This window comes from Lissotriton helveticus, chromosome 6 (genome assembly GCF_964261635.1).
Source record: "Lissotriton helveticus chromosome 6, aLisHel1.1, whole genome shotgun sequence".
Taxonomy (NCBI): domain Eukaryota; kingdom Metazoa; phylum Chordata; class Amphibia; order Caudata; family Salamandridae; genus Lissotriton; species Lissotriton helveticus.
The window spans coordinates 994,812,506-994,825,891 of NC_136067.1; positions in this window are offsets into that span (position 1 = coordinate 994,812,506).

Sequence of the window (13,386 nt, forward strand, 5' to 3'; positions counted from 1 at the left end):
AATCCTACATTTACTACTTTTGATATTCACAGAAGGCACTTACGATTTTTGGTATTCACAGAATGCACTTACAACTACGAACTTTACGTCCGCAATCGAACCGGAATTTCCGCACTCAGGTCGGAATTTCCCCTCCTGTAGCGGGAATCCCGCATTTGTGCCAGGATTTCTGCTCCCGGGCCGGAATTTCCGGTTCCGGGCCATAATTTCCAATTTCTGGCTAGAATACCCACACTCTGGCCGTTGATCATTTTCCTCAAGAGTAAACACCTGCCCAAGTGCCTACCATCCCCCACCATGCATCAGCTCACACACTGCAGCAAATCCCAGCCCTGCAGCATATTTGAATGCAGAGCAGACACACACAAACCCTTTCAACAAGTCGCTGAATGTGTTTGTTACTCTGCCCCTTGCCATGTGGCAAGAAGACTTGAGGAGAGTAGAGAGGATCTTCAGACAAAGGATCAACCTATTTGGGATGTTCAGCCAAGATGTCAGGGCCAGATACTGTTTCCCTCCAGAAGTCATCTTAGAGATGGTATGAGAGTGGGAGCAGGAACTTGACTCTGTTACCTGCAGCTCCCATGCCATTCCAGCCTCTCTCAAGATCCTTTCTGCTCTCCATTTCTTTGACACTCGGTCATTCCAGAGGGTCTCCAGTTACCATGTGGGCATATCCCAGGCAAGCCAGTCGCGGTGCTTGCTTCAGGTACTGAGATGCATCACTGCAAGAGCCCACCACCACATACAAATGCCCCATACACTGGCCATGAGACAAAGGGCAGCTAGTGACTTCTATCTCATTGCTCGCTTCCAAAGTGTGCTGGGTGCAATTGATTGTACCCATGTGGCCCTTCAGCCACCCGACACATTGCACACATCTTTTGCAACAGACACCATTCCAACAATGTGCAAGCTGTCTGTGATGCCAGTGGGAAATTAATTGATGTGCATGCAGTATTCCCAGGCAGTACCCATGCAGCTGCCTATTCCGCATGTCACCGCTTGCCCGGTGGATGGCTGTGGGAGAATTTGGCACACATTTTGTCTGTTGACGTCACGATTCATATGTCTTGACCATACAGGGGGTGTGTTTCTGTACTCCCTGAAGCTGTGTGCAAGATCATATTAGCCTGTTGTGTTTTGCACAACATAGCTTTAACACATGGCTTACACATACCTATTGTACCTCGGCTAGCTCTGAATCCCGGAAACCGGGCGATTGCACATAACCAAGGTCAGGGTATGCGCAAGTCCGTGATCAACTGGTTGCCACGTTTTTCACAAGAGCAACCTGTTGTGTCATGGACAAAATGTGGTTTGCAGTCTGTTGTCAATGATGAAAGTTAGATAATTACAATTCTGTCCACAAATTGCATCCTGAGACTACTTTGAAAGCCACACTAACTGCATGTAAACCACAGCTGTTGACAGTAGTCAAATGATTGACCGTGCTTCAGGTCATGTGCCCATGTCAGTGATCAGTGTAGTGGATGTCCCTAAGGATTCTATTGACGCAGAGAAAACACTTTACATATTCTGAGAGACCTTCCTGGACCTTATGAGGCTGTGTTTCTTAATCACAAAAGGGCATAACTATTGCATTCTCAGAGCCTTTGTCCTAAACAGATTCGACTCCCCCACAAATGATGGGCCCACAACGTGAGTGACGACGTTATGGGTGAATCGGGCACTATGTGTCTGTGATACACATCACTGCTTCCCCCCAATTTTCTGTAACACAACACACAACTCTTGTGTTGAGCACTAAATGTGGACTACATGAACCATAATGCAAAGTAGGAGAAAACTAAACTGGGGTTTGATGTTGTGTCAGCCCCCCCTTGTCCAAGCTTAAATGTTATTTAATTGTCTGTTCCCCCTTTTGTTACATGTCTATGATTCTATCTTGCACTGTCATTTCAGGGTTTTCCACTACAGAATAGCAGTATGGCCGTGGATTTGATTTGTGATTGTGGATTGTGTGACACGCATGCGGGCCCAATGCTCCAGAACCAGAAATAACGTTTTCGGGCCTAATCTCCGTAAACGAACCGGTACACATTATTTTATACAGGAAGTGGGAGACAGAAAATACATCACTGGAAGTTGTTGACAGCCATTTTGTGTTCATTCTGAGTCATCCTCTCTCACAGATTGGATCCACTGTCATCCTGCTGCTCTTTTCAAACTTATTTCCCCCAAAATGGCTGAGAGTTATGAGGAGAAAGAACCCCTTTCACTGAAAGGGAATTAGACATCTTGGCTGAGGGGGTGCTGTCCAAGTTTCCTCAGCTATAAGTGTGGCCAGAGTCCCAGCTGAGCACAGCACTAACTTATCAGTCACCAAAGCCAATATGTGGTGCTGGATAGTCAGCTCTTGTGAGGGTATATCAAAAGGCTAGACTCACAACATAGCAAACCAAATAGCCCAGACCCTATGTGGATGTGTGACCCACAATCAGCATTTGTCTTGTCCCATACAATGCTACCAGCAGATAACATTTGTCCAGATGTAAAAGTACTGAGGCTTCGTATCACAGGCCATTTTCAATACCATCTGGACTCTTTATTACCTCCTTTAGTAGACTGGGTTTGGAACCTGCCTCTGTAGCAGTGACAGGACACACAGATCACAAGAAAGCCAAAGTTGAGAGTTGTCCAATACAGTTGTGTAAGCCACAAATAATCGCGTGAGATGTCCATGTCAGACTCAGATCAGGAGATGACAGTGACCATATATGTAATGGAAGCTCATAAACACTGACAACTGTATAGTGTGATCAGAGGAAAACAAAGTCTGACCTTCGCTCATCTAGGTATGTTTCTTGTCCTAAAGTGTACAACCACTACATCATGATTTTACTTACATTTCAGTGGGCACAGCTGGCCAAATAGAACAACAGCAGGACCCGGTTCGGAGCAGGAAGTCTTCGGTGCACCGGCGGCTATGACCTCTTTCGACAAGTGAGAAAGAAGAGAATGAGGAGGGACCCTCAACATCAGAAGGCAGGGGGATTGTGCCCACCCGGACTGACCAGGAAGACAACTCCGGTGCTATGGACCGGGTGGAGGCTGTGGACATTTACTTAGGGGGAGAGAACTGGACACCTCAGGCCGGGGGGTGGAGAGCTACTCTCCCCCGGGCCATTCACCAGTAGGTTCTGTCGAGGTATCCCCAGGGCAGGCCACTACTCAACCTAGGCCTGCCATCATCCCCTCACTACCTCTAGAGGCCCCATTCCATCAGGGCCTCCAGCTGCATCCCCTGCAACCTGTCCCCGTCATCGTAGCTGCCAGGTTGACCCCAACATTGGCACAGAACCTGAGCCACCACACCCCTCATGTTCCACCCAAACCCCTCCCTGTGTTGTTCCTTCTGTGGCTGTCCCAGAGGACTTGATGTGGATATGTGAGGGCCAGCAAGACATGTCCTCTTGTATCATTCTGCATATGTGTCTAGAGATATGCGTGATGCGAGAGGAAATTGCCAGAACTCTGGCCACCCTCACTGCCAGTGTCAATTCCTTGGCTGCAGCCATGTCGTCTTTTGTTTCCCAACTTCCTTCCCACACCACCATCAATGTCTCCCCTGTCCATTATCCCACACAAAATATGGACATTGATTTTGCGAGTCATCTGCTCTGCACATTTTGGCTTGTTGCAATGGTGGGGTTACACTTGCAAATGTGTCACACACACACATACATCCTCACATCTCTAGGCCACCAACATTGGTATACATTTGCCTATGCAAACAAAACAAGAAGGCAGTGGTGGCATATACAGCAGCACATCAATTCTATAGAGAAACAAAATATGTATTAAAACAAATAACAAATTCCCAGTATTGGTGCCTCTCAAGGTCATAAAAACATCCCACTGCCAAAGGATGTCTCTGCACGGTAGTTAGCAAGAGCTTCTGTGTTCTTAATATAACAGACACAGTGCCTCGGCACTCCTTATATTCTTGTTTAAATCTTATCCATTGAGCATATAAACCTTAAAGAAAGTCCTATACCTGCTCACAAACACATGTTAATCCCAGTAAATCATACAAGAAATATCTTTGATCATTCTAAAAAAGTTTTAATTACCCAAAATCAGTGCTTCACTTGGCAATCAGAAATCATATTTCAATGATTATATATATCAGTCTAGTGTAGTAACACAAACAATGTTTGAACAGATGGAATTCATGTTCCTGATGTTTCCCCGGTGTCAAAGAGATGATGGCAGCCGACACGTATTTCGTTACTTACTGTAACTTCTTCAAGGCTTCAGTTCTTAGGTTCTTCCACTATTCTAAATGAGGAACAGCAAAAATGAAAAATTCCATGAAGTCCTTATTTGAAAAGCATTCCAAATTTCAAGAAGTCATATGACAGATCCACGTGAGAATTCAGTTGTTCTCTAGGGGGTTCCTGGAAAAGTATGTCCAGATCCCAGATTCAAAGTCTATAAGAAAGCTGCAGGCATTATACTGGTGATAATAAAGTTGTCACTCCTTGCACGGAAACGCGGTGTCTACTTTTAGACAACAGAATTTTTTGGACAATGTCTTTAAACTTGCACTATGTATAAATAAAGAATACAAGGGCTGTGATATGCCCCTTATCCTTGGTGAGCCCGCTGAATATTGTTTCGTCCAGTCCGACCCCACAATGTAATAATCTCGACCTTTGCCCATCAGGACATGATACTCAACAGAATCTTGACTTGTGAAGATAATTACTTTTTAATTACACATATTCACAGTGGTCAATCCGTTTTTGGGATGTTGTCAATGGGGATCATGCTTGTGACTTCGCAATTTCGGAGGTGATGATTGCTGTGAGGGATCATCATGTCACCTACGTGTAGGTGGGTGTTGTGCATGTGCCTGTACAGGGTGAAGTTCATGTGCAGGGACAGTTGGTGTTTGTGCGTGGACAAGGGCAGGTTGTGCAGGTGGTGGGAGTGCCTGTTCAGGGGGTGGTGGTGGTTATGCAGGTGGTGGGAGTGCCTGTTCAAGGGGTGGTGGTGGTGCATGTGGTGGGAGTGCCTGTTCAGGGGGGGTGGTGGTGGTGGTTGTGCATGTTGTGGTAATGCCTGTTCAGGGGTGGTGGTGGTTGTGCAAGTTGTGGGAGTGCCTCTTCAGGGTGCAGTTGTGGCTGTGTACCCTTGCTGTGGTCCTGTGCAGTTGGTGGTACAGGTGTGTGGGTGTGATGTGCTGCAGGCAGATGTGATGGCTCCCCTCCCTGCGTTGACCGTGAAGGGAGACTTTGGATCACTTTCAGCATGCCCTCCATCATCTTCATGCCCAAGGCATGGTGTTTTGCACTCTTTTCCCTTTGGATGGATTACATGTCTCTGATATTCTTGGACATGTCTGAACAAGTTCTATCCATCCTATCCAAAACATGAGTCAGTCTGTCCACCACCTGAGGAAATTGGAGCATGTGCTGCAGGGCCTCATACATGTCTAACAGAGTAGCCCTTATGGCACGAATGTCCTGCCTCTCATCTGTCTGCTGTTGGAAGAAGTCCTGATCCCACTGGCCACCATAGCCAGGTGCAGGCCCTCTCTGCAGGGGTAGGCCATGAATGAGACCTGCAGGTCCAATAGCAGAGGGGGTGGCAGGTGGAAGCCTGTGGACAGCAGAATGGTGCCCAGGGGATACCTGCACCACAACAGGGTTGGTACTTCCCCAAGATGGCGGAGAGGATGCCTGGGTACACTCTATAGGGAGGAGCATGTAGGGGAACCACCATGGCTGTCCTGGATGTGAGGGCTGTGAGGGAATGATGTCTGTGTTGGGGTACATGTGAGCTGTGGCTGGTTAGCTCTATACTAAGGACAGGCAATCTTTCATTTTGGAGGAGGCTGAGGCACTTTGCTGGGCAGAGGGTGTGATGCCTTGCAAGATTTGGGCAACATAGGAAGACTTCTGTCCATGGCATCAGAATCGCCATCCCGGAGAGGATGGACATATAGTCACCATCATCTTCCAATCCTTCAGCCTCAGGTACTTCCTCCTCCTCCTCTTGTGCAGTACTTGCAGCTGACATAACTGCCTGGTGGAGCAGTGGATTTTCCCCTCTGATTGCCCATCGCCCAACACTGGGGGAAGGTCCGTCCTCCTCCTCCTCTTCATCCCCTGGAACACAGAGGTTGCAGTAATTGACCTAGCATAAGATGTGGTGGAGCACAAGGGTTGGATTAACTAGACTTGGCTTCAACAGATGATGTACATGTGACCTGGTTTGGGTACCCCTACAAATGCCAGCTCACAACATAGCACTGAGGGGTTAAACAGAGATGTACATTGCACAAGCAAACTCACCAACTCCAGCCACAACTTTCTGTCACCCAGCGATCCCCCTTGATGTCAACTGCTGAACCATGCTCCTCATAGGTTTTGTTGATCAAACCGTCCCCAATCCGGCAGCTGTAGAGGGAAGTGACACCATTCTCAATGATCTGCATTACTAATTTACAAACAGGCACACATGACACTTATAATATGTATGTAACTTTGTAAACAACAACTGCAGAATCTATGCAGAAGGGGATTTTGATATTTGTCATGGCTTAGTGATCTATGACAGGGAAACACTTGACACCACAATTATCTGATGGACAGGTGCAAGAGGGTTTCACTGCTACAGCCAGGATGTCATGCATTCCCTGGGATGGTGTTGCACGCTGCACCGGTGTCATCCTGTCAGCAGCTGTGATGAGACATACATGTCCATATTTCAGTACACCAGACGGTAGCTATGAGCTAATATGTACATGTCATTCTCAATGACCATTGACAGGATATTCATGGCCAATGTGCAGCATGTTTACCTCATGGACTTTACATGTGGGCCCCTGCTCACATGCAGCATTTGCCAGCTGTTAACTCCACACAGCACTGACATCAGTGAGATGACACATCAACAGACAAACTTGTATGAGAAGGTTACGGATATTTCAAGGAAGGGGATAAATGATCAGGAGTCCTCTGCATTACATTGATTACACGTTCACCATTAAGACTAACATGTTTCATGAGTATAATGTTGTCTGTTGACAGGTCGAAAGGAGTGTACATCACCAGGCTGACCAGTATCACATTTGCTCATCAGTTCAAACATTGCATTGCACAGTTCATGTGTGAGATGTGCAATAGGCAGGTACATAATGTGGCTCATTTGTGCTTCCCCAACCATGAAGTTGCAAAGCTCATTTTGGAATGGGAGATCACACATTTGTTATGTGCATCCTTTGAGTGTCCTCTGTTTGCATACTCCATTTCCAACATCATGGTAGTACTTAACTGACAACAGATGGTGTCTTGCACAGCAGACATCCTAACCTCATATGTCAACCACTCACTTATATATGTGAATGCAGTAGTAGAGGAGGCAAGCAGAATGCAACACTTGACTAGGATACAACATTGTGGGTAAGTTGAGAAGCTTTGATGGTTGCCGACTGCACTGGATTTGCGTTGTGTTTTTCAGCCAAGTGATTTGAAAAATTCACTTCCTGAAAATTCACCGTAGCAGCCCATACACCCATCTCAAAAGAACCCAACTGGCATCAGTGCAAGCCTCATCCACACCAATTTCAATATGATTTTACCATTGATATTTTGCAAGAGAGTTTTCATATCATTGAGTTGCAATTCAGTTGTGTGTAGGACACGTCATATGACACTATGTACTATTTTATGTCCACTTTGCACTCACTTGGCATACATTTTGTATCATCCTTTCAGTAGCCACCATGGTCTGATCTGGTATGTGGTTAAATGCCATATGTAAGCATTTTGTGATGCTAGACAACAGTGTTGTACAACACATACAACATACAGTGGAGATTAAAGGCACATTTCATGAGCATTGAGGTACATTATTCTTGGGCTTACTTACCATGGCCCAGCACCTGCCCAGTGTGTGGTCCCTGACCAGATGTCACAACCAAACTTGTAGCAGAAGTCAATGTTAGTTTGGAATCTGGGCGGACATCATTGGACCTACAATGATAAGTGAGTTTGCAACTTTACATTTCTGCTGTCACATGTGATACACTCAATTTCAGGCACAAAGGATAAGCAGAAGCAGTTGTGGGCACTACCGTTGAGTAGTAGCAAAAAATATCATGAGTGATCCCACATTTAACTTATTATGGCCCCACTGCCTGGAAGCAATGTCTATTAAAAATGACATGACTACAAATCCTGAGATAAGGTCCACTATTGTGTTTTGTTAATGGCCAAAAAACAAGCCATCCAATGAAAACATATATAACCAGCTGGGTGGACTGGACAATTTCAAGTATAGTAAAAACATTCTAAGTTGGACAGTGGATGCATTCTCAATACTCCTGAAAATAGTATCTCACTTCTTGTTCATCATTGTCATATTTTTTAACATTGGATTTCTTGATTTGGTGTCCAAAAACAATTACAATATAGTGGGGACTTCTTTTTGATTTACTGTGGCACTCGATTCCAGGATTGAGTTCCCAGTTCTGGAACTGTTGGTGGAAAACATGTAATGTTCCCAAATTACAAAGGTATGAGGAGCCTAGATATATTATATTTTGTCTTTCGCTATTCACAAATGTCATTTGCTAAAGGTAAATGTCCTTTAAGAATTCCAATAGCCCTATATGTCCCTCTGTTGTCTACTGACAATGTATGCATTTTGACCATCTCCTGACCAGTTTGACTTACCAGTTAGTGAGGGTGGTAAGCGTTGCTCTGGATGATGTTGTTTCCTCCCAGAAGATGCAGGGACCTGTGCTACTGTGGTTATCTGTGCTCTAGCTGAATGTGTCAGTAGGTGAGAAGAGATAAAAGTCACCAAATGGAAAATTTACACGCGGAACTTGTCAGACATTTCCTGATATCTTCTCCGTGCTAACAGTATTGTGAAGTACTGCCACGGCTGGTGCAGGTAGGAGCAGTGGGGCGTTGGGGATGTAATGGCGTGGCAAGGTGGGAAATTGACAACGGAATCTGTGAATTAAATGTTTTGAGATAAGGATTCTCTCACCTTCTGCTTTGTGATTTTGGTTGGCACAAGGTGAGTTACTTTTTGGATAATTTGTATTTATTTTCCCTATTCCATTGTCAGTTGATTTTCCTCTGCATCGCAACCCCCACCCTATTATGTTCTTGACTGACCCAGCCGCGTCTGGATAAGTGGAAGGGGCACTTTGTCAAATGCTACTTAACAGTGTTAGGTATATATGGCAGCAGCACTGGGCCCATGTTTCCAATAGTGGAAGAGGGATTTGCCATTTCTAATACAAAGGATTCTGGGACTTTTGGTGCAACTTACAGAGGAAAACACATGAGCCTCTGACTAACTCTATTTTTATATAAACTTTGGACAACTTCCTTACTCACAATGGCAGTGCGACACAGACAATCTTTTCATATACTTATTCTTGTCATCCCATTTACCTGGTACCACGTTGCGGACATCACTTACAGGCAGCCCATGGAGCATGTGGGGGTGGATTGTAGTGAGGATATCCTCCTCAAGTGGGGAGAGTCTAAGGCGGGTTCCAGAGTGTGGGGCAGGGAGAATCCTGTTCAACTCAATCCGGGAGTACTTCTCTTTCACCCTTTTCTTTTTTTCCTGCCACTTCTTCTTGATGTCCTGGACTATGTCCCTCCCCCAATGCTTTGACAGCAGTGGCTAATTTCTGCCATAGAGCTGTCTTCTGTGTGCCACTCGTGCAGTAAAGTTGAGGACCATATAGGCATTTGTGGTGCCTCATCATGAACTCCACAATCACGGTGGGCTCCTCAGTAGTGAAGTTCTTCTTCCTCCTCATTTGGTACATTTTCCTCTAGTGATGAACAGCAAATGAAAACAGGATCTCTCTGTAGCCAAACCTGTTCTTCGAATGTGTGCTGCTTTTATATGATTTGTGGTGCTGGTCTTGCAGTTAGTGTTAATTGACTTCAGCTAGAGCATGCTGGGCGTGGTAGGCACCATGATCATCAGACCCAAATGCGGGTATTCCAGCCCAGAATCGGAAATTCCGGCCGGGAGAGGAAATCAGAGTACAAATGCGGGATTCCCGCTCCAGGTGCGGAAATTACTGCCCGAGTGTGGAAATTCCAGCCCGATTGCTGACGTAAAGTTAGTAGTCGTACGGGATTTCTGTGAAGATCAAAAATCGTAAGTGCCTTCTGTGAATACAATTAGTAGTAAGTTTAGGATTTTGTCTCAGATTAGTTCTGTAAATCGGCCCTATTGTTTAGATTTGTAAATCAGTCGGAGTATATTTTTTGCTTAGCTCACATTGTGCGAGGAATGGCTTGTAGGTGCTGCTATAAATTATGTACGCCCACAGCAGCAGTTTCACCGTAAGCGAGACTCTGTAAAGGTCAGTAGAGCAGAACCTGTTTAATATGGGCAGGGTTTATTCATATAACTCAGCGGATTGGTCACATGAGGCAAAGATTTGTATTTTTTCTGTTGGTCACTGGTTTAATTTCTAGCCAAGTAGTTACAGTTTATGAAGACTCAAAGGCCATTGCTTTGATTCATAACAATAACTATTAAAAAAGGGTCTGAAGGCCAGACCTCAAGGTGCGCTCTAGAAATGGTCCACTCAAAATAACACTTCCTTCTCAGTAAATTTGTGGCCTCTCTTCTGGGTGGGGATGGTGTGGCTGAGGTATTTACAGCAGACATGATGATGCACCGAGCTCTGTTTCAGAGAGATTAATACTACGAGCAACAAAAATCTCTAAGTGTATTAATTTTCCTCTTCTTACTAGGCAATTTGACACTTTAGTTTTCTTTCTGGAGGCTTTAATAAACAGCAAATAATAAAGTATTTAGAGCTGTCCCTCCGTAAGTATGGATTTCCAGCCTTCTTCTTGACAGAAAGGTAGTCATTGATTTTGACAAATTTCTTAATTCTGCTTTGTTGAGCAGCAAACACAGTCTTTCTATTCAGGCAAAGCAGCACTGGCCTAAGAAGCCAAGTTAAGTGGGGTCTAAATTTGGGGTCTAAATTCAAAAAAACTATTTAATAATATACAAAAAAGGGGGCACCAATGTAATAGTTTTCCTAGGGTACCAGGGCTGACAACTAGACAACGGCTACCCCTAAGCAGCAGATCTCATCAGCTTCACCACTTTTCCTACATCTTGATGGCGCAAATGTTCTCTGGGCCTATGTTAGGCACACAATCTTCTGTTCTGTCCACTGCATCTACATCCAAGCATTATGTATATAAAGGTTCTTTCTGTTACAGAATACCTAGGTACAACTTCAAGATTTTCCCTGAGTAGCTTGTGCCTGTAAATCAAGCGCCATCACTGAGCGAAACCTCCTATTTTTTGTACACAACTGGCTGCTTCGAAAGGGTTTGTAAATGAGAAACGAGCGAACATGTTTGAGGTGTATGTCTAAAAACAACCAAGGTTACAAAAAGCGTTATTAATGACCATTTATTGGAATAGAGGACATAGAATTCAGCAATCCCTTTTTCTGTTTGTGCTGTGAAGAGGCATGTTATGATAGAAAGCACGTAGAGGTGTGACATATCAAATCTATTTGGACAGCCACAATGTTACTCTCATTATTGTCATGGAATGTCTTACTCTGGCTGTACCACTAAAATGTGCACCGTGTAGGGAAAATGGGCCACAACCCTGGTTGTTTACACTGGCAGGGGCCATTTCTCCTAATTTTACATGTTCCTGTTTAGAGAGGCCCCACTTTTTTCATCCCACATAAAGACCTGTCTGCACATACTTCTATATGACTGATTGCAGCCAGCAGGTGTGGGAGATTTCTGAAGCCTGTTTAGAGCATTTTCTTCTAAAGTTGATGCTGCATGCAGTGCAAGACACTGGGCAAGCACACACTTTAAAGAGCCAAAGTTGACAGGCTGTATAATTTGCACATTAAAGTAACTGTTGAACATATCAATGCAGCAAGATATATTTAGGGCAGTTTTTAATGTTTTTAATGTTTCAAGACTTTAAGTTTCCACTGCTTTATAAACTTTGCTTTCTCACTAAATTAATTTGCTTTCAAATGCACCGTTTGTCAACCTTTTTTTCAATATTTTCACAGGCAGAAGACCCAGCCTGGACAGCATGTTAGTCCATTAAGCTTGCTTGCTTCTCTCGCTCCATAGTCATATGCAACTTTTACGCCCCCCACTTTCAAATGACACCAACCACCCTGGTGACCACAACAGTCCTGCAAAGTGCCCCAAGGTCTTCCCCCACATGATGAGGGAGCACATCACAGATAGACTGGGAAACTGGGTGCTTCAGTTTTAAGCCATGAAGTGCACAGGGCAGAGTGTAAATCAGTAATACCTTGTCACAGAGTTGAATGGGGTCAGCAACTGTCAATGACCCCATCCCAAGCTGTGACAAGTCACTTGATGCCTCCTCTCATTGGCTGACCAAAGATCAATGAGAGGAGGTGGGAGTCCTAACCCTCTAGAAACCTTGGAGGCTTCCCTTCCACCACCTGAGATCACTGCTGCAACCAGGTAAGTTTGTCTTTTAATGTTTAGTGTAGGCTTTTCCAACGAGAAGCTCGTGAGCTACTGGTAGCTCTGCAGCTGCCTGTGAGTAGCTCGCCTGTGTGCAGTACAGTCTACTAAATTAGAAGCTTTTGAAATAATATGTATACCAAAATTGAGAGAGAGTATTTGAGACAAACATGCATGTATTTTCATAACTCATTGCTTAAGGTTTGATGAAAACAAAATCCAAAAATATATTTAAAGGCGATATTTAAATGACAAATTATGTGGAATTGTGAAGACTTATAACTAAAGTTATAACGTTGCTGCCTGGTGCACTGCAGCTACGGGTGTTATATACCAATGTAGAGGCATTCCAAATAGACAAAGTATTTTTACATTACTGCTGGCAACCCTGCCTGATTCTCTGAGATGATCACTGCTGGTAATCTACCATATGGTGGCCCGAATGTAATTGTGTCTGATGTGGTCACTATTACAATACTAATAATGTTAGTAGTGTGGGATGATTTTCATTGAACATAAGTAGCTCTGATTATGAAAAAGGTTGGAGACCCCGCATGTGTGCATGTTTATGAATGTTTATGTATTAGTACATGCGTGCTATGAATGGGTGTGTATGTGCTTGTGAGTGGTGGGTGTATGTGTGCATGCTTGTGAATGTATGAGTGTGAGTGAGCGTGAATATAGTTGGGTTGGGTTGAATAGGTATGTGAAAACAAGGTCATAGAAATATTGAAGTAGTAGAATTGTATGTAGGATATAAAAAACAGGACACAAAACGAATATGGCCACCTTTGATGACAACAGAGATGCTCTGTTGGAGGATTTATTTAATGAGACCCCCGGAAAAAGCTTAGCTAACCCCAAA